Source organism: Onychomys torridus, chromosome 3 (assembly GCF_903995425.1).
Source record: "Onychomys torridus chromosome 3, mOncTor1.1, whole genome shotgun sequence".
Taxonomy (NCBI): Eukaryota; Metazoa; Chordata; class Mammalia; order Rodentia; family Cricetidae; genus Onychomys; species Onychomys torridus.
Window position 1 is genome coordinate 126,505,765 of NC_050445.1, and position 20,087 is coordinate 126,525,851.

Below are 20,087 nucleotides of genomic sequence, written 5' to 3' on the forward strand. Positions count from 1 at the left end.
TCTGTAGACCAGGCTGGCTCTGAACTCTCACTCACAAAGATCTGTCTGCTTCTGCCTCCCGAGTGCTGGGATTAAAGGTGTGTGCCACCATGCCCAGATTAAACTTTTTTTTTTTTTTTAGAGAGAGGGCTTCACATAGGAAAAGACTAGCCATGAACTTGATATATAACTAAAGATGAACTTAAATTTTGGATCCTTCTGCCTCCACATCCCCACTGCTGGTATTATAGCTGTGTACCACCACATCTGGCCAGACCTCATTTTTAATTATTGAGGTTAACAGGCATGAAGGTGTTCTGTCAAATTGACATCATTGTTTTTAAAGCTCCCTTGGCCTGGACAGGGCTTGACAGCAAAGCTGCATCTTCCCTGGCCCCAGACAAAACCTGGAGTTCCAGCCCTTGGTTTAGATTATTGCCAAAGTAAGCTCACAGCTCGGGATCTGGGATCTGTAGTCTTTACCTCTCTGGACATTAGTCCACTTTTTTTTTTTTTTTTGTGAGCCAGAGTCTCATGTATTTCAAGCTGGTCTTGAACTTACTATGTAGCCAAGGATGACCTTGCACTCCTGATTCGTCTGCCTCCACCTACAAAGTGCTGGGATTATTGTCATGCACCACTGTGCCCAGTTATGTGATGCTGGAGTTCAAACCACCAACTAATATGCATGCCCAGCCCTGATACCCTCCCTCCACCCTGTGTCTGTGTGTGTGTGTGTGTGTGTCTGTCTGTCTGTGTGTGTCTGTATGTTAGACATGTTCTGTGGTTTATGCATATAGGGTTCAGGTATATAAGTCATAGGTTGACATCTGGCATCTTCATTCATCAATCTCCACTTCCTTGAGACTGGACCTGTCTGAACCTGTTGCTCCTTGATTCAGCTAGGTTAGCTGGTCAGTGAGCTTCAAGGTCTGTCTGTCTCTACCCCTATCCCTCAGGGTAGGGCCACAGACACATGCATCCACACCTGGTTATTACATGGCTGTTGGGGATCTGAACTCAGGTCCTCATGCTTGAGCATCAGACACTCACTTTACTGACTGAGTCACCTCCCCAACCCCTCCATATTCTTAAAGGGGGAGCCTGATTATCTCAGCCTCTGTCAGATGTCAGTAGAGACTGTCACTAAGGACATACCTCACTTTGGGAAGACCTCTTTGCGGTTGACCAGATCTATTGAGAGACCCCCATTGTTTTTACCCTGAGAGTTATAACCTTAAGAAGAATCTAGAAACCTGAATCTCCTGGCTGCTCATGTTCAGGCCTTTGAACCCACTGTGTGTGATGGCAGCTGGGGCAGTGATTTTGCTAACACAAGGACACTGGGGCATTCATTTCTGGAGTTGGCGTGGGAACCAGTCCCGTGCCAGGCCAGTTCAGCAGTGGGCTCCTAGGAGTTTTCTGGAAGCCCACCTAATGCCTGTTTTTCTACCCCTCTGACCCAGGATCTTTCTATTCTTTCCTCCCAGACTGAGGATTGGACTCAGGCTTCATGCGTAGTAGAAAGTGCTCTATCACTGAGCTACATGTCCACCCTTTAGTAATTCTTAATAGAACCACTTCTCCATTAGCTCTAGTGGCTTCTGTTGTCTCCACCTATAAACCATATCCAGCAGAGGCCTGCATCCCTGTGTACTGGAGGATGGTCCCCGAGAAGGGGTTTTGTGCGCTGAGAGTCCATGGAGTTGGCGAGGGGACAGTTATCATCCTACTGGGATGTGTTGAAAATGAATCATAGGTACATGTCTAATGGGACTGTCTCAGTATGAGTGCTCAGTGAATAGTTGAGGGTACTAGGATGAAACACTAGATTTTGTCACTTGGGTAGCTCTGAGATTTGGGATGGTGGCTCTTTGTTGTCCCATACTGGACCAAAGGCTGGCAGAGTGTGTGTCTTGGGGGTTTGGGAGGGCCAAGGGGTGGCCAGGGGCTTCAGAGTTGCTAAAAAACTGAATAGCAAGTCAGAATCCAGAGCAAGTGCAGACACGGGAGGGTGGGGGTGACTGCGGTGCAGAGAGCTCCCCCACCCCCAGAGCACTCGCTGTGAGGGTCTATCTCGCTGTGAGGGTCTATCTCGTGTGCTAATCCCAGATAATGGACACACTGAGCCCTGGGTGAAGCGAAGAGAGAGGGGAATCTCAGCCATGTTTTCACAGCCATAAATCTCAGATACAAAAATTGTCACCTCCTTCTTCAAGGAGCCTCTTCAGATCAGATTTTCTTATGATGTAACCAACCTTCCTCTCTGCCCACAGTACCTAGTGACCCCACCACCCCACCCCCCTCTCTCACACACACAGTCTTGTGATCACCAGAAGCCTGGTGATCCCCCCTGTCCCCCCCCCCCCCAGTCTTGAGATCACCAGAAGCTGCTGTTTCTCCTTCTGGCTGTGTACATGCCGAGAACAAAACCAAGGCAGCATGAGAAGGAGCCTGACGGCCCTGGATCTCTCTAGCTGCATCTGGTCCCCATGAGTCCCTGCTGGGGCTCTTGCCTTCTGTCCCACAGACCGGCTTTCTCTACTATGGAGCAAGCTAAGGGCCTGACAACTGGAATGTGGAGCAGGAAAGCCTTCCTCTTTTGCCCTTCCTTCCACCCTCCCCTCTTCTCTTCCTCTCTGCTCCCTCTCCTCTTTTGTTCGCTTTCTCTCTCTCTTCCTTGATCTCCCTGTCTCTCTTCTGCTTCTTCTGGTTTTTCTTCTTCCTTTTCACCAGGATTAGCAAAAGAAAAGCCCAACCAAGCTGAAGCCCTTGAATTGGACAGACAGGCAAGGATTCTCTGAAGAGCTGGGCTGGTTTCTGTGCCAACTCTGTGTCTGATGTCTGTCAGTCCATCCGTGCCAAAAGACAGAGCAGATACTCTTTGATGAGGAAGGAGATGTGTCAGAACCAGTGGTAGGTAAAGGGAATAGTGTCAAAGATCCTCCCCAAGGTGTCAACAACCTCTCTTGCTTGCTTGTGTGTGTGTGTCTCTCGCACACATGTGCAAGTATGCGCATGATCATACACATTTGTGAATGTGGCAGCCAGATGTCTCTCATATTGTTTCTGAGGAGCTGTCCGGGGTTTTTTTGTTTATTTGTTTGTTTGGTTTTTTTGTTTTTCAAGACAGGGTTTCTCTGTAGCTTTGTGCCTTTCCTGGAACTCACTCTGTAGTCCAGGCTGGCCTCCATTTTGTTTTTTTGAGACATGATCTCTTGTCAGGACCTGGGGCTTGCTGATTAGGCGAGGCTGGCTGGCTGGTGAACTCCAGGAACTTGCTTGTCTCTGCCTCCTAGCACTGGGATTACAAACCTGTACCACGTCGCCCAGCTTTTTACATGGGTGCTGAGGATCCAAAGTCAGGTCCTTAGCATGACATCTTTACACCTCCACCCACCTTTTGAGCGACAGGCAGCACAGGAATTCTCATCTCACATCGCCCAAGGAAGTGGGTTGGAAGGAAGGAGATGCTGGGAAGCTTGCTGTGGTCAGAATGGCCAGTAGGAATTGTTTCTTTCCTTTATTCAAAGTATTAGACAATAAGAGAAATCTATTTTGGTGGGAAATTTTAGAAAACAATCTGTTATTAAGCCAGGTATGGTACCTGCTAGGACTTGGGAGGTGGAAGCAGGCAATTTGGTAGTTCAAGGTCATCTTCAGAGAAGTCCTTAGGAAGTGTCACCAGTAAGCCTTGCAAGATCACTGGCTGGACTGTCACTGGGCCACAGTGGATTTGCAGCAGGACCTAATCAGAGGGTAGCTGCTCACCATGGCCCACCTCTAGCTGCCAGGTGAGGGCAGGACACTTCACTGGGTGAACAGAGCTCTTACCCAGCCCTCTCTCCTGGGGGCACTGCAGGGACTTCACCAGGACAAAGATGACACTTGTCAAGTACAGACGCAGAACTGGAAGGCTGGGGACCTAGCACACGCCTTTCATCTCAGCACCAGATAGATCTCTGAGAGTCTGAGGCCAGCCTGGTCTACACAGCAGATTCTAGGCCAGACATTGTCTCAAGACCCCCAAACAAACAAAATCATTAGTAGTAATTACTTAGGAGCAGTAAATTCTAGATGACTATTATTTTTCCTTTGTATCTTGCTGTATTATGTCAATTATGTATTGAAATAGTTGTGTTATTTTACAATCAAAAAGAATCATTTTGGGGTGGGGGCGTGCTAGTTAATTTTTGTTAGTTTGCTACAGACTAGAGTCACCTGGGGAAAGGGAACCCCAGCTGAGGCATTGCCTCCATTACATTGGTCTGTGAGGTATTTTCTTGATTACTGATGGCTGTGAGAGGGCAGCCCACTGTGGGCAGTGCCACCCTAGGCAAGGGTCCTTGGTTGTAAAGGAAGGCAAGCTGAGCCGGCCATCAAGAGTAAACAGTAGCTGGCTACCTCTGCAGTCTCTGTTTCAGGCTCCGCCTCCAGGTTCCTGCCGACTTCCTTCGGTGATGGGCTGTAAGCTGTAAGGTGAAATAAACCCTGCCTCCCGGAGCTGCTTTTGGACAGTGTTTTATCACAGCAACAGAGAAGCAAAGTAGGATCGGAGTTAACACACACTAGGTGAGTACTTACCACTGACACTCCCAGCCTTACTCTGTAATAAAATTCAGTACTTTTTTTTTTTTCTGGTAGTTTCTCATTTCATCTCATAATTCACTTCCTTGGAAAATATATTAGAAAAACAGGCAAGGCTGATCATAAAATAATCTAAAGGAAATAGTCTGAAGGAATCTAAGTCAGGAGACCACAGGAATACCTGCACATCCATGTTTTCTGCAGCACCATTCACAAGAGCCCAGAAATGGATCCAGCCTAGATGCCCAGTGACAGATGAACCGGTGAGGAAAACATGTTATGTGTGTACACAACCGAGTTTTATTCAGCCATCGAGAAGAACGAAATCATGTCAACCACAGGGAAGTGGATGGAACTGAAGATCACTGTGTTAAGTGGAATAAGCCAGACTCAGTCAGACAAGTCACATGTGGAATCTAGACTTGGGGGGGGGGGATACAGAGTATGAAAATAGAAAGGAACTCTAAGTAAGGAAGGAGTCTGGAGGGAGAGAGGAAAAGAGAAGCGGGAACGAAAAGGCAGATATTGCATCTTCTCTCTTACGTGGCATCTAGATTTAAACGTACTCCCCCAGCATGGAAACAGAAAGGATGCTGTCTAGGGAGGAGAACAGGGACCAGTGACAGTGTGGTCTGTGGGGACTGAAAGGGCAGATGTGAGCCATTTACAATGTGTGCATGGAAATGTCGCAGTGGAACTTTCTACTTTGTATGCTAACTGATGTGCTGTGGATGATTGATTGATAAATAAAACACTGACTGGCCAGTAGCCAGGCAGGAAGTATAGGCAGAACTAGCAGAGAGGAGAATTGAGAGAACAGGAAGGCAGAGAGGAGGAGACACCAGCCTGCCGTTCAGAGAGCATCATGTAAAGGCAGCAGGTAAAGCCACGGAACACGTGGCAACATATAGATGAACAAAAATGAGCTGAGTATAAGAGTAAGAGCTAGACAATGGTAGGCCTGAGCTAATGGCCGAGCAGTTTAAATAATATAAGCGTCTATATGTTTATTTTATAAGTGGGCTACGGGACTACCGGGGCTTGGCGGGACCCGAAGAGAAAAACTCTAGCTACACTGATGGCTGGTTATAAATGTCACCTTGTCACAATTTAGAATCACTCAAGCAGGGAGACTCAGGGGGGTCTTGATTTGACTGCCTTAATTGACGTGGGGTGACCGAATGCGGGGCCCCATCTTCTTGTAGCAGCCAGATAAAAGGGAAGAAGAAAGGTTTCCGATTTGGCCTCCCTCTTGCTGCCAAGTTGCTTCCCCCATCACGGCTGCTGCCGATTCCTTCAGAGACTCCAGAATCAACATTTCCAGGCTTCCAACTATGACTGGGGACCAGCCACTCTGCAGGAACCCCTTGGGTCTCTGGTACCCCCCAGGCCTCCAGTACCATAAGGAGACTGTGGAGACACCCGGCCTCAAGGACAGAGCAACTGCTACGATCTTTGGCCTCTCTGGGAACACTGACTAATGCACTTGCTGAAAAAATAATAATAATAAAAATAAATACACGGATTTTAATCACAGCATTATTTAGAATCACAGAAAGATTGGAAATGAGAGAATAACTGGTAATAAGTATGATAGATAGTTTTTGGTAGGCAGCCTAAAGAGACACAGGATGACCTCAGTGCTTAAAATAACTAAGTATGGAGCCCAAGTGTGGTTATGCATGCCTGTAACCCCAGCACTTGGGGGAGGCGTGGAGGCAGAAACCGAACTAGATGAGACCATGCATCAAAACACCAAACAAAAGAGGGCCATAGTAATGGCCCAGTCAGTAAAGAGCTTGCCTTTCAAGCATGAGGACCTGAATTTGATTCCTAGTACATATGTATAATATTAAAACATGTATTAATATATTACACATATAATATGTTAAATATATATTTAAAGCCAGGCATGATGGCATATACCTATAATTCCAGCACTCAGGATGTGGAGACAGGAGGATCTCTGGAGCTTGTCAACCAGCTAATTTTTCAGAATTGAGCTCCAGATTCAGTGAGAGACCTTGTCTCAAAAAACAACAACAACAACAACAAACAAACAAACAAACAAACAAAAAAACCTGGGGAATGATTGAGGGAGACATGTAACAGTAGCCCTTGGCCTCCCCACACATGCCTGCAAATGCATACACAGACATGTGCACATACATCACACTCACCCTCAAACAAAACACACTAGATATATATTTAGATAATATTTAGAGAAAAAAAAAATGTGAAAGAAACCCATCAATCCACCCTCCGTGCTTGTCTCGGGACACTGGGATGCCCTTGACCGAGCATGCTCTGGGCAGGCTGAGATGTGTTCTTTACTCCAAGGCGCTGGGGGCTGCTCACTGGTATCGACCAAATGAATGATTGCATTATGAGTAGGTTTGGCCCTCTCTAGACTTTCTGTACATTCCAAATTTTCTATAGTAAATGCAGACTTTTGTAATCACACACAAAAACGTAAGTTACTAAGGAAGAATTGAGAAAAGGAAGAGACATGGTACAGAAGCGTGGCCTGCCCTGAATGGACCCCATTCTGTTTCTCCAGGTGGTGACGGCAGCAGTGATGGATGTGAGTCAACATCTTCGCCCTAACACCTCACCTTTCCAAAGCAGCCGAGGTTTGGGCTTCCAGACCACCCAAGGACCAAAGCCCTGGCTCCTGGCCCGGGGAGGTACCGGTGTGGGGAGGTCCTGGGTGGTGGGGCGGGTGGGTTCCATTCTCCATTTCTGAGCCAGGCACACACTTGCCGTCAGATGTTGCTTGTGTAGATATCCAGGCAACTGGGGTGAGATTCATTGCCAGGCAAGGGTGAACTGGGGAGGGCGAGTCATGCAGAAAGGGCACTCTCTGTCACTCATTGTCACCAGCACCTGGAGAAGGCTGTGCACTGGGGAAGGTTAAAGTTCTTCCCTGCTAGTCCCGCCGTTCCCTATTAATATGTTTTTATGGGGATATAAAAGTGATTATGTCTGTAAGAAGAAATAAACCCCCCTCCCTCAAAAAGTGATTATGTGTAATATAGTTTTGAATTATATAGAGAGATCTTTTAAAAGTTTAAAATTGCATCTATGTATTTATCGTGTGGAGGGGCTGGGTGTGCACATGCGTAGAGGTCAGAGGACAGCACACAGGAATCAGTTCTTTTTCTTCTGCCATGTGGGTCCCAGGGGTCCAACACAGGTCATCAGGCCTGATGGCACGTGCTTTTTATCCACCAAGCCATCTCACTTACCATGTACTCAGGAGAGCCTGAGAAGAAGGTTGAGCTCACCCATGATACAGTCACTCGTTCAGCCAGTACAACCGAGCAGCCCCTAGGTCCGGTGTATAGAACAGAGACAAGAGATCCCAGCCCAGCTCTCCAGACGTCATGTGCAGGGACTGGGGCTACAGTACAGCGGTGCAACTGCCCAGCATGCACAAGGCGTGAGTTCAAGCTCCAGCAGTTTGGGAAAAGAAGAGTAGACTTTGTGTGGGCAGAGGCATCCTGGAGGCGGGGAGGAGTGGGGAACAGGAGCATCTGAGAGCATCTTTGTTTTCATTGTAGCAGTGGGGGCTGGGGAAGTAGCTCGGCTGGTCGTGTTCATCTAACACAAATGGGCCTGATCCCCAGCACTGTATAAACTGGGTGTGGTGGTACATGTCTGTAATCCCAGCATTCCAGAGCTGGAGGCAGAAGGGTCAGAAGTTCAAGCTCATCCTCGACTTCATAGTGAGTCTGAAGCCAACCTGGGCTACAACTCCCTAGCAATAACTAGCATTTGGGTATTTAGGATTTATTAAACAGCTTCTATGCATGCTCTCCTTTATTCTATGCAGCAACTGTATGGTAGGATCCATCCTCATTTTTGCAGTTAAGAAAATGGATGCCCGGGAAGATGAAGGGGTCACTGAAGCTTATCCCTTGATTCATACTGCAAAAAAGGAAGGCCCCGAATGCCCTTCTCTCTGCTTCTCATAGTGCCCTATTGGGGTGGGATGTTCTCAGCAGCAGAGGTGAATTCTGAAGGCTTGCTGCAGAGTTCTAAAGAGCAGTTAGCAGGCTGCCTCCGCTCAGTCAAGACCCAAGAGCCACTAGGAGGCAGCAGAGGCTTGTATTGCAGGGCTCCTCTGTCCCCAGCTGACTGCAGGCTCTGGTTAGCTGTCCTGGGTCAAAGCCTGAGTCTCTGATGGCCGAGAATAGCAAGGGGCTGTAATTCACGTGGATGGATGCCTTTCCAGGTTTCGAAAGCCCCTCACGTCATCCCTGTCATTTCATAATCCTGCTCACAGGGTACATTTTCCATCTTCTTCAGACAGGTTTGGTGTGGGCCAGGCCCTCATGCTTCCCTGGGACGGTGTGTTAGATGCTGGCTGGGGCCTGGGGCCACAGAGATCAAGAAAAGAAAAGAAAACCCAGGGCTTGCCCTTGGGGGAGATGGACACCCAAACAAACAGCCAAGGTACACAACGTTAAAGTGCAGTGACTAACATTTTAGATTTCATGACAACGCAAAGTTGGAGAAAGAGGGAGGAATTCTGAGCTAGAGGTTAGCTCTGAGGTGGCCCCAGGTTGGGTGTCTATTTGTGAATGTTCTTGCTTCACTTGCTCACTTGTCCCCAAAGCTGACAATAAATGAGTGTTCTCTTTAAAACGAGCCAAGGAGAGGCCCATTCTAGAGGCTGCCTGACAAGGAGACCCAGGTTGTAAGGCATTAGGAGGCAAGAGCGGATCAAATGTTCTAGAAAGTAGCCTGGCTTAGTTGGCAGAGTGCTGTCTACATGGCTGAAGCCCTGGGCTTGAGCCATAAGTGGCATGGTGGTTCACACCTGTTAATTTCAGCACTCAGGAGGTAAAGGCAAGAGGATCTAGAGAAGAGTTCAAGGCCATCCTCAGCTACATAGCTAGAGGCTAGCCTAAGCTACAAGAGACCCTGTCTAAAACAGAAAACAAGACAAGGGTCAGGGAGATAGGCATGGGTAAAGTGCATTCCATGCAAACCTGAGGACTGAATTTTGGATCCCCAGCACCCACTGAAATCCTGGTGGGCATGGTGGCCTCCCTGTGATCACAGGGCTCAGGAGGTGGAGGATTAGGGCAAACTGACTCGCTAGTCTAGCGGAATCAGCCGGCTCTGGGTTCAACTGAGAGACCCTGATTCAGTGTAAACGGTGGAGAACAATTGAGAAAGACACCCAGTGTTAGCCTCCCACCTACACACACACACACACACACACACACACACACACACACACAATGTACGAGCTCCTACATACCCATAGATACACACACAGACACACATAGACACACAGAGAAACACCCACACACACCAATTAAAAGAAAGAAAATAAAAACTACAGATCACGAAGCTTGCTCCTCTAAGTCCTCTAAGTCCTGATGGGTGTGGATTGGGACAGTGGAGGCAGGCCTCCAGAAGGAGATGGTAAAGACAGGGCAGTGATGAGGAGACTTACACACCCAGTATCAAGGTCAGCCTTGCTTACCTTTGCACCATACCCAAAAGAACCGGACTTCTTCACCTGCAGCGTGTGTGTGTGTGTGTGTGTGTGTGTGTGTGTGTGTGTGTGTGTCTCAGAAGTATGGCCCTGCCTGGATCCTTTCCCCAGTCTGGGGAGTGAGGCTCTCATACTTTTCCCAGCCACAATTACCCCAGCGGGGTTCCATGTCTACCCCTAATCCCCCGCTCTATCCCCCCAACGAAGTCTGGAACAGGCCTGGCTAGATGAGGTAACCCCTTCACACCTGTCCTCACTCTTGGCTGAAACCTGTGTGGTCTGTGGAGCTCTGGGCTTGCCCAGGACTGGCCCAGAAAGGGATGGAGCATGGTGCTGTAGCTGCTGGAGGTACTGTCCCATCTCCACCTGCTCACAGTAGCCCAGCATCCTTCAGGGGTGCCCACTGCTTAGACCTCGTGAACAGGTGTGCCTCAGCACCAGCAGGCTGCCAGTGTCACATGTGTGGGACACCTCTGCTTTGCCAATAGTTAATTTTAGCACTAGGCCACTTCTCTTTGGGCAGGCGAGTGCAAGAGGGTGATGGGAGGCAGCTGCCCTCCAAGTTCATCCTGAGGCAGGACCCAAGGGCAAGGGGGGGGGGCACTGGCCTTGGTCTCACATGCGGGGGGCCTTACCAAGTGCAAAGCATTTTACGGCCATCCTCTTTTATTTTCCCCCTTTCTTCCTGTTTCCCATCCTCTTTTTGTCCCTTCCTCCTTCCTCTTCAAAATGTTTTTATCTTATTTTTAATTATGTTTATGTGTTTGGGTGTATGAGTAGGTATGCGCACATGATGCAGGTGCCAGCAGAGGCCAGAGGTATTGATCAGATAACCTGGAGCAGCGTTTACACCCTGTGTGAGCAGTCCAACAAGAAGTCTGGAGCCAAACTCAGGTCCCCTGGAAGAACATGTACACTCTCTTAACTGCTGAGCCAGCTCTACCCTTTTCCTTTCTTCCTCCCTCCTTCCCTCCTTCCCTCCTTCCCTCCTTCCCTCCTCCCTCTTTCTTTCTCTTTTTACTAGGCGGAGTGGAATTGTGGGGTGAGACAGGGTCTCACTATGTACCCTTGGCTGATCTGGAACTCATTATGTAGACCAGGCTGGCCTCTGCCTCCCAAGTGGTGAGATTAAAGGTGTGTGCCACCACACCCAGCTCCCATCCTTTGTCTTTAAAAATGTGTTTATGGGAGGCAGGAAGATGTCTCATTGGTTAATATTTTTGGTTAATAATAAAATAATTACTGCTTTTGCAAAGGACCCAGGTTTGGTTACCAGCTCCCACTTGGCTGCTCATAACCACTGGGCACCGGGCATACACACTGTGCCTATATATACTTGCAGACAAAACATGATACGTGTAAATTAAAAATAAATAAGTTTTTTAAAAAGTGTACGTTCATTTGGACTTCTGCTTTTTTAGAGTGTCCTTGCAAGTTTTAGCACAAAGACAGTATCTTAAATGACTTAGGACTTACAGTTCCTTTAGAATAAGTTAGGTCACTGGTTTATTTTCACACTGTGAAGACGGTGTCAATTGCAGGAGCTGCGGATGTAGCCCACTGGTAGAGTGCTTAGCTAGCTTACATGGAACTCTGGGTTCAATCTCCAGCACCTCATAAACTAAGCATGGTGGTACACACCTATAATCTGAGAACTGGGGGGGGGGTAGAGGCAAAAGAATTAGAACCTTGAGGTCATCCTTGGCTACATAGCAAATTCAAGACCAGTAGAGGCTGGAGAAACGGCACAACAATTAAAAGCATGTGCTGCTCTTCCACGGGACACAAGTTCATGTCCCAGAACCCACGCTGGGCGTCTCACGTCTACCTACAGCTCTAGTTCCCAGGGGTATGATGTCCTCTTCTATGGGGGACATCTCTCTCTCTCTCTCTCCCTCTCTCTGTCTCTGTCTCTCTCTGTCTCTGTCTCTGTCTCTCTCTCTCTCTCTCACACACACACACACACACACACACACACACACACACACACGCAGTCAAGAACTTCAAGACGAATTCTGGCTAAAATGATGTTTAATTTCTTTGGAGGAGCAAGAAGACACATGATTCTCGGCCTTGGCTTTGCGTTCCCATCGCATAGAGTGAGGTCCTGCTTGTTATAAGTTGTCCCTAAGTTTTCCCCACTGGTCCCCTAACATGTTCAGGGGCTCTGTTCTAGGCAGTAGGAACATTCTAGTAAGGCAGGGCCATCTGAAACACACATGGAAATGGGAATCTCTGGGATAAGACCTTGCTGTGAAGTTCTGTCCTCCAGACACAAGACTGATGTCACCATTGTGCAATCAGATGCTTGCCTGTGAGCACCCCCACCCCATGCCGAACAAAGTAGGGCCTATCAATATTTCCTCGTGGAAGGAGTCCAGGAAGTCATCAGACCCCATCGGAGACTGCTGCCACTCATGTCCTCTTGGACCCCCTCCCCAACTACACATGGGGGTGCTAGAGTATAGAGGAGATGGGACAGTAACTGAAGGGGGCTCCATCCAAGCAGCTCTCCAGAGCTGTCTCCTTCCCCGTGGTGGGGGGAGGGGAGGCTGTTGGCGATGTGGCTGTTTTTGGAGTCATGCATACTCCTATAATTAAGCACAATTAACTCCTTGTCTCCGAGCTGGAAATTTATTCTTTATTACATTTATTTGCTTGTATGCGTATGTATGAGTGTGCTTGCACACATGTGCGTGTGTGGGGGGGAGGAGGGAGTGCATGCCATGGTACCCCTGCAGAGGTCAAAGGACAATTTGCAGGACTCAGGTCTAGTCTTCCACTCTGTGGGTCCTGGGGACTGGACTCAGGTCATCAGACCAGGCAGCAGGGGGCTTTACACATGGAGCCACCTCACTGGCCCGGAGACATTTGTTCCGTGTCCCACTGAAGCCCTATTTGGGTTGAACGGGCGTGAGTTCTTTAAATCCAGAACTCTTTAAAACAGCCTTTCACAACACCCCCTCCAGCCCTGCCATGGGCTCACAGATGGCGCTCTCACAGAATCCCTCCAGGCCCTGTGCACCAGCACTGGTTTTCTAGAACTGGGCGGGATGACCCCGGAGTCCATTGCTGTGCTACATTTTCTTGTCAATCACCTTGTCACCTGTCACCTTATTATTATTATTTTTTTCAATAATGAATCTTATTGTCATAGGGCTTCTTTCTCACGAACCAAAGCATAAGTTTTGGCTCTGACTGATTAAGCACCCTGCCTGATATCGGGCAGATGAGAGGGTGGGGTGCCCAGAATCCCCGGGTCTTGCTTTTGTCATTGGCTTCTTGGGTACAGGAACTATCTGGGCACTTTTGATTTCACAGGAAGTTTGATTTTTAATTTTTTTTTATTTATTCCTCTATAACTAAGATCAATTTCAAATGACTCCAGGGCTTGAAGGAGAGATCCTCATGGATTGAGCATTGTAGAGAGATGATGATAAATATCTCTTCAAAAAACGTATTTATTTTTGAGATGGAGTCTCTTCTAGCACAGGCTAGTCTTGAACTAGCTATGTAGCCAAGGATGACCTTGAAGTTCTGATTCTCCTGCTTCCACCTCCCAAGTGCTGCCTAGTTTTATGCTTTACTAGGGATCAGAAACCTAGGGATTGATTCATGCTGAGCAGAACTCTACCAGCAAGGACAAACCCATCACCAGGGTGAGTTTGATATACTCGTACCTGTCTGTAACCCCTAAGTACAGGCCCTGGTGGTCACATGTCGAAAGAAGACAAGCCATTCCTGAGCTCTGCCAGACCACCTCGCTTGCCCTTGAGCCCCTGCTGGCTGGCAGGGTTGACAGACAGGTGGCTGTGAGGCCATCTGCTAACGCAGCAGTGGGTACTCCGTGCCTGTGCATGGAGCTGCTGGGGGCTTAATGAATCTGTTCGTGAGGAGAGAGGCAGAGCATGAGGCCAGTGTCAGGGACGTCTGAGCTGGCCTCTTAAAGGCTGAATGGAATTTACCAGGTGGACAGAGGACATTCATGATGGAGCAGAGCGTAAGGACACAGAAGTCACAGCACACACACACACACAGAGACAGAGACAGAGACAGAGACAGAGACAGAGAGAGGTGACTTCTCCAATGTCTCTCTATCTTTCATCTATCTTGCCCCGAGCAGTCCTCTGCTGTAAGCTTGTTCTGTGAGAAAAGCGGTCTTCAGATCTGTTCTTCCTAAGCCTGTCCCAGGCTTGGCTTCCAGAGGGACAGACACTCGATCCAGCCCAAAGCTGGGGAGGGGCACCACTAGGAGCAGCTGCCAGGGTGGTGTTGACTCCAGATGGAAAGCCTTTGGAGAATTCTGACGTGACATCACAGCGCCCGACACTGCCCAGGCTGGGCTGCCCTTTCCCAGCAGCCGGGTCAAGCCGTCCTTCCCCTGCCTAGCTAGCCTAGCTAGCCCAGATGAAGGACCTTGGCTTGCTGGAGGCTGTAGGGAAGTGGGAATGATATCTAGAACCAAGGGGTAGTCCCAGCACAGGCCTTCTGGGCATCCAGACTGGCTCTGCGCCCATCCTGGATGTAAACAAGTCCCAGGGACTAGAGTCTAGTCTGTCATCTATACCCCGCAGCTGGAAGAGGGACCCAGCATGGCTGCTCTGTGTTCTCCCACTCAGCCCAGAGTCTTGTCATCTCTTCTCTCAGCCAGGCCTCTGCTCCCAAAGGGCCGCTGCCACTCTGCTATGTGGCTTTCTGCAGCTCAGCCCCAGGCCTGTTAAGCCCTGTTGAGCCAGGTGAAGAGCTGGGGCTGCCCCAGCCCTAGGCTGGAGGATGAAAGGGAAACCCTGTCGCAGCTGACATGGTCCCCCTGGGCTCCAGCCCAGTGCTTGGCTTCAAGGCACCATCTGTCACTGTGAGGGCTGATCGGGGACAAAGGCTGGCAGGAGAGCTTGGAGGGCAAGCCACAGTGGCCTGCACCATGGTTTGTGGGCTGTCCCTCTTTGCCTGTCTCCTGCCACCATCACCCACCTGGGCAGCTTGGAACTGGGGCTGAAGGGTAATAGCCATGGTCAGCTCCCAGCTCAGGCTGGCTCCAACTACCCTGACATCCAAGAGTGCTGTCTTCTGGGGAAGCCAGAGGGCACAGCCAGATGGTCTCTCGCCCAGGCTAGCATCCAATTCCAGGCGTCACTGCAGTGACTGCAGAGCCATAGGCATAGCTGGGCACTGGCATCAGCCACAGGAGAGGCTGCCTCAGGTTAGCACCTTGGCTGGCTCTCTGTCTCCTCCCAGGGAGCAGGGCACCGTCAGGGCACATAGCTGAATATGGCCAGGGACTCCTGTGGGTGGAGACGCATCTCTGGCAGGGCAGAGCCCTTGGGATAGGGACATGTCCACACAGGCTGGATAGCAGGAGGCCTACCTGTGTCCTCAGCAGACCAGTTTTGCCACCTGTCACTTTAGAAAGGGTTAGGGAGCTGCAGAATAGGCAGAAGCAAGAGATCATGGAGAATCGGGAGGAGAAGGGGGAAGAGGAAGGAGCAGAGAAGAAATCAGACATCAGGAGAGAAGGGGCAGGAGCAGCAGGGGAAGATAGAGTTGGGCTGCGGTGAGCACCAGACCCCAAAGTAAGAGTGCTCCAACATGTCAGAACTGTCACTACCTAATAGCTGTAGGGAGGTCTAGTGTTAGTGTGGAAACCCAAGGTCTTCTGCTTTTGACCCTTTGTAATGCATCCTACCCAGCCTTTTGCTTTGTTTTTGTTTTGAGGCTGAGTCTCACTGTGTGGCCCTAACTGAACCAGAGCTCCCTTTGTAGACCTGGCAGGCCTTGAACTCATAGAGTTCTGCCTGCCTCTCCTATGTCTCCCAAGCACTGGTGTGAAAGGCATGTGCCACCATGCTCAGCCCCTATTTTAAGCAGCAGGTTGGAGGATGAAGGGTTGGGGAGGGTACAGGCCTGACTTTAAGGATCCTGGTGTGAGCTAACACCCAACTTCCCTTAGGCTTATTACTGGGCAGACTATTTCTTACCATAGCTACATCTAGCTGCAAGGGAGCCTGGGCAATGTAGTTTTTTTTTCCCCCCTGAACATTCACGGATCTAGAATAAAAACCTCAATGAAAAAGGAGACAATAGAAACTGGGACAGAGGAGGGTAAAGAAGAGGGGACTCTAAGGAAGAAGAGGGGCACAGGAAGGTGCACAGGGGAAACTAAGCAGTGTTGCTAGACCTGACCATCAGCCTTCCTGGCTCTTACACTAGGATGACTAGCTCTAGGGATCTGTCATAGATAAGATCCTTGCAGGCCAGATCCTTTCTCTTGTCCAGTGATTGTTAAGCCTGCTATGAACTCCTGGGAGTATGATGTGGATTTTTGTGTGTGAAGTTTTCCAGGAAAGGTCTATATCTAACACTAGGAGAGAAGACTAAATGAAGGGGCTGGGGCTTACTGTATTAACATGAGGACCTGAATCTGATGCCCAACACCCATGTGAAAAGGACAGGTTTGGCTGTATATCTAGTGCTGGAGAGGTGGAGACGGAAAGCTCCCTATGGTTTACTGGCCAGTCAGTAAGCTCCAAGTTCATTGGGAGATGTTATATAATAGAGAGGAGCCAGCAAGATGACTCGGTGGGTGACCTGATGACCTGGGTGCAATCCTTGGGACCCACAGGGTAGAAAGTGAGAGTCAACTCCTGCAAGCTGTCCTCTGACCGCCACATGTGCGCAGTGGTATGCATATACAAAGTAAAAATGTAACACACGTACACACACATTGTTTTCTAATAAGATAGAAAGCCACTGAGTAAGCAAACTAATGTCGGCCTCTGGCTTCTATACCTACACACCCGCACACATGTACACACTCAGGAACTAGCACACACATAGAGAAATAAACTATATAAGAAAAATAAAAATAAAGAAGATGAAGGTCAACGTCTAACTGTTTCTTAAGCTGAGAAAAGGCGCCTGAGTATAGCTAAGGTGCAATGTCAATAGAATTAGGTGGTTTTGGCATTCAAGCAAGAACCCCTTGAGGGGCTTTCTTCAAGGCAGTCAAGGTACATACACCATATAGGACTGTCTCATGTAGCAACGAGGCTACAATTGGCTTCACATTATAGAAAATCTGTCCAGAATGTTGAACGAGAGTATCCATATCCATCAAAGCAACAAGTCCTGAGGACTGCACTCGGGACTTGGTGCTGGGGCTCTTGTTCCATCTCTCAGAACCCTCATAGTGCTTCTTCCTTTTAGGTGTGAGGCGGCAGTCAGACCGCCAAACACGATGCCCGTCCAAAACTGCTCTCATTTTCTTTTTAAATATCTATTTTATTTATTAGTGGGGGTGGGGTGGGGGTGCATGCGATGGCAGGTGTGTGAGGTCAGGACAATTTTTGAGAGTTGATGCTCTTCTCTCATCATAGATCCCAGGGATCAAATTCAGGTTGCCAAACCTGCACAACATGCCCTTTTGCCCTATAAGCCATCTTACCAGCCCTTTAGATCTAAATTTTCTGAGTGTCTGCATGTGTGTATGTCTGTGTTCACATGTGTGGGTGCCCGTCTGTCAGGGGTGCAGGGAAGGTCAGCAGAATTCTTCTTCAATCACCCTCTACCTTAATTTAAATTCAAATTTAATTTCATTCGTTTTAATTTGATTTTATGAGTATGATTGTTTTGCCTGAATGTATGTCAGTGTAAGACATGTGTGCCTGGTCCTAGAAGAGGGTGTCAGATCACCTGGAACTTGATTTACAAATGGTTGTGAGATGCTGTGCATGTGTACTAAGAATTGAACCCAGGTCCTCTGGAAGAACAGCCAGTGCTCTTCACTGCTGAGCTATCCCTCTAGCCCTGGGAGTTTTATTTGTTCAATTGCTGGGCAAGCATTCTGCAGCTAACCGTGTTACAGCCCCAGTCCCAAACCCTCCGTACTTTTTGAAGCAGGGTCTTACCAAGTAGCCAGGTTGACTTTGAACTTGCAATCCTTCTCTCTCCGTTTCCCAAGTGCTAGGCTTACATGTGTGCACTACCATGTCTTCAGGGCACCTACAGTGATCCACCCATGTTGTCACTTCCTCATGTGACACCTCTAAAGAGGTCTACAAAATCCTCGGTATTCCTTTCAGAAGGCAAACTACACCTGGATTCAGTGACTTCTTTCTAATTGACAGTAGCTGAGAGATAGGGCATGGCTTTTTTTTTTTTAAAGACACTGTTTTTCCGTGTAACACTGGCTGTCCTGGAACCCATTCTGTAGACCAGGCTGGCCTTGAACTCAGAGATCTGCCAGCCTCTGCCTCTCGAGTGCTGGGATTAACGGTGTGCGCCACCACGCCTGGCTCAGGGTGTGAGTTTTAAGAGGGAGTCATAAAAGGAAGTATAGCTTATTCCTTTCTCTTTCATTGCATCATTTCCTCTGGGGGAGACAGCTACCATACACCATGAGGCATATATATCCGTAGCCCTTTGCGGGTGGGACCAGGACCTTCTGCCAACAGCCATTTTAGAAGTAGGTCTTCCAGCCCGGCAAAGCCTTCAGATAGCTGAAGCCCCTGCTGACATTGGGACTGTGCCTCACGATGGACCCCCAGCCATTTCTCCCCGATAAACCACTCTCAAATTCATGGCCCACAGAAACTTCCACAGAACCAATGTTTTTTGTTTCAAGTCAGCAATTCTTGGAGAGTCTGCTGTGTAGTCAGTCAGTCAGGGCTGGCGCCGAGGGAAGCCAATGGTACGGCTGGGGTACACAGTGGAAGGAGGTTCGCCACTCTCGGGATTTGAGAAGGCCAGAGTCAGGCCTGTAAGATGGCTTAGTGCAGTGGCTCTCAACCTGTGGGTCGCAACCTCACATAGCAGATATCCTGCCCATCAGCTGTCTACATTACCATCCAAAGCAGTAGCAGGATTACAGTTATGAAGTAACTAACAACAAAACAGTTTGGGCAGAATCAGCTCATGGTCTCCAGTGAGCGGGTGACACTTTCGGTTACATCCTTTGCTCCTCAGGTGCCTCACCTTAGTCCCACCCCTGTGCCGGGCTGGAGGTGTTCCCGTCCTCTCCAGTGCCATGTCCCGCCTCTCCCTGTCACTCTCCAGCTCCATTCTGGAAGTTCTGAAGATGCTGCTTTCCATCTCTGTTTCTCAGCTGGAGCAGACAAGTAAGCCAGCATCCAGGAACCTCTGGTGACAGAGACTGGATCCGCCGGGATGTGTGACCCAGTCCTGTTTGATCAGAAGAGACGCTGAGGCCTTTGCTAGCAATGCTGGGGGAAATGTGATCCCACTTTTCTGATGTGAACAAGAGCAGGCTTCTGGTGGTCTGGGTGGGACCACCCAGGGGACCCTGTCTGAGGCAGGGAGGCAGCAAAGGTGATGGCAGGAAACTAAGAAACAGAGTCCATGGGGATTCTACTCAGCGGCTAGATTAACACTTACCAAGAGCCAAAGTCGACCTTGTCCTGGGGCTCCTCAGCCCAGTAAGCTAAGCATTTCCCTTTTAAAATTTAAACCAGTTTAGGTCTGGTTTTTGGTTACAAGGCAAAGGAAAGCATGAATGTGATGTTAAGCACACAGAAGAGACCCCCATCAGTTCCTCACACAGATGCTGCCAAGCGTGCAGCTGTTCCATGCTGTGCAGAGCGAGTATCCAGATGTTCGGTTACACTGCTCTTGTTTCGGCCAGATGTTTAGCATCTTAGAGATGGGAGGTTAACATGATCTCATGCTTAACCAAATGCATCCTGTATCCTTCCCATCTCTCTGCTCTGGGGCGGGGGAGGGCGGTCTGAGGTATTGCTTGCTCCTTGCCTCTTCTTGGTGGCCACGCCCTGCCCGCATCCTGGAGTTTTAGGTAGTGTGATGCCATCTGCATACTTGTCTCCTTCACCAGAGCTCTTTGGGACCCATATTTAGCACAAAGAGGCAGCTCAGGTGGCTGTCTGATAATCTGAAGAGCGGAGCTAGAGCCAGGGTCTTCCACATGAAGATGCCCGGAAGGAAGAACGATGCCGTCAGAGGCAGGGCAGCAGAGCAGAGCTCAGCCCACGGGAGAATG

General features: G+C 49.0%; 1 pseudogene; it reads right to left on the minus strand.

Annotated features, from left to right (window-relative positions):
• LOC118580129 overlaps positions 1–19,135 on the minus strand; it is a 52,044-nt pseudogene extending 32,909 nt beyond the window's left edge.
• Between the last annotated feature and the right edge of the window lie 952 nt (positions 19,136–20,087).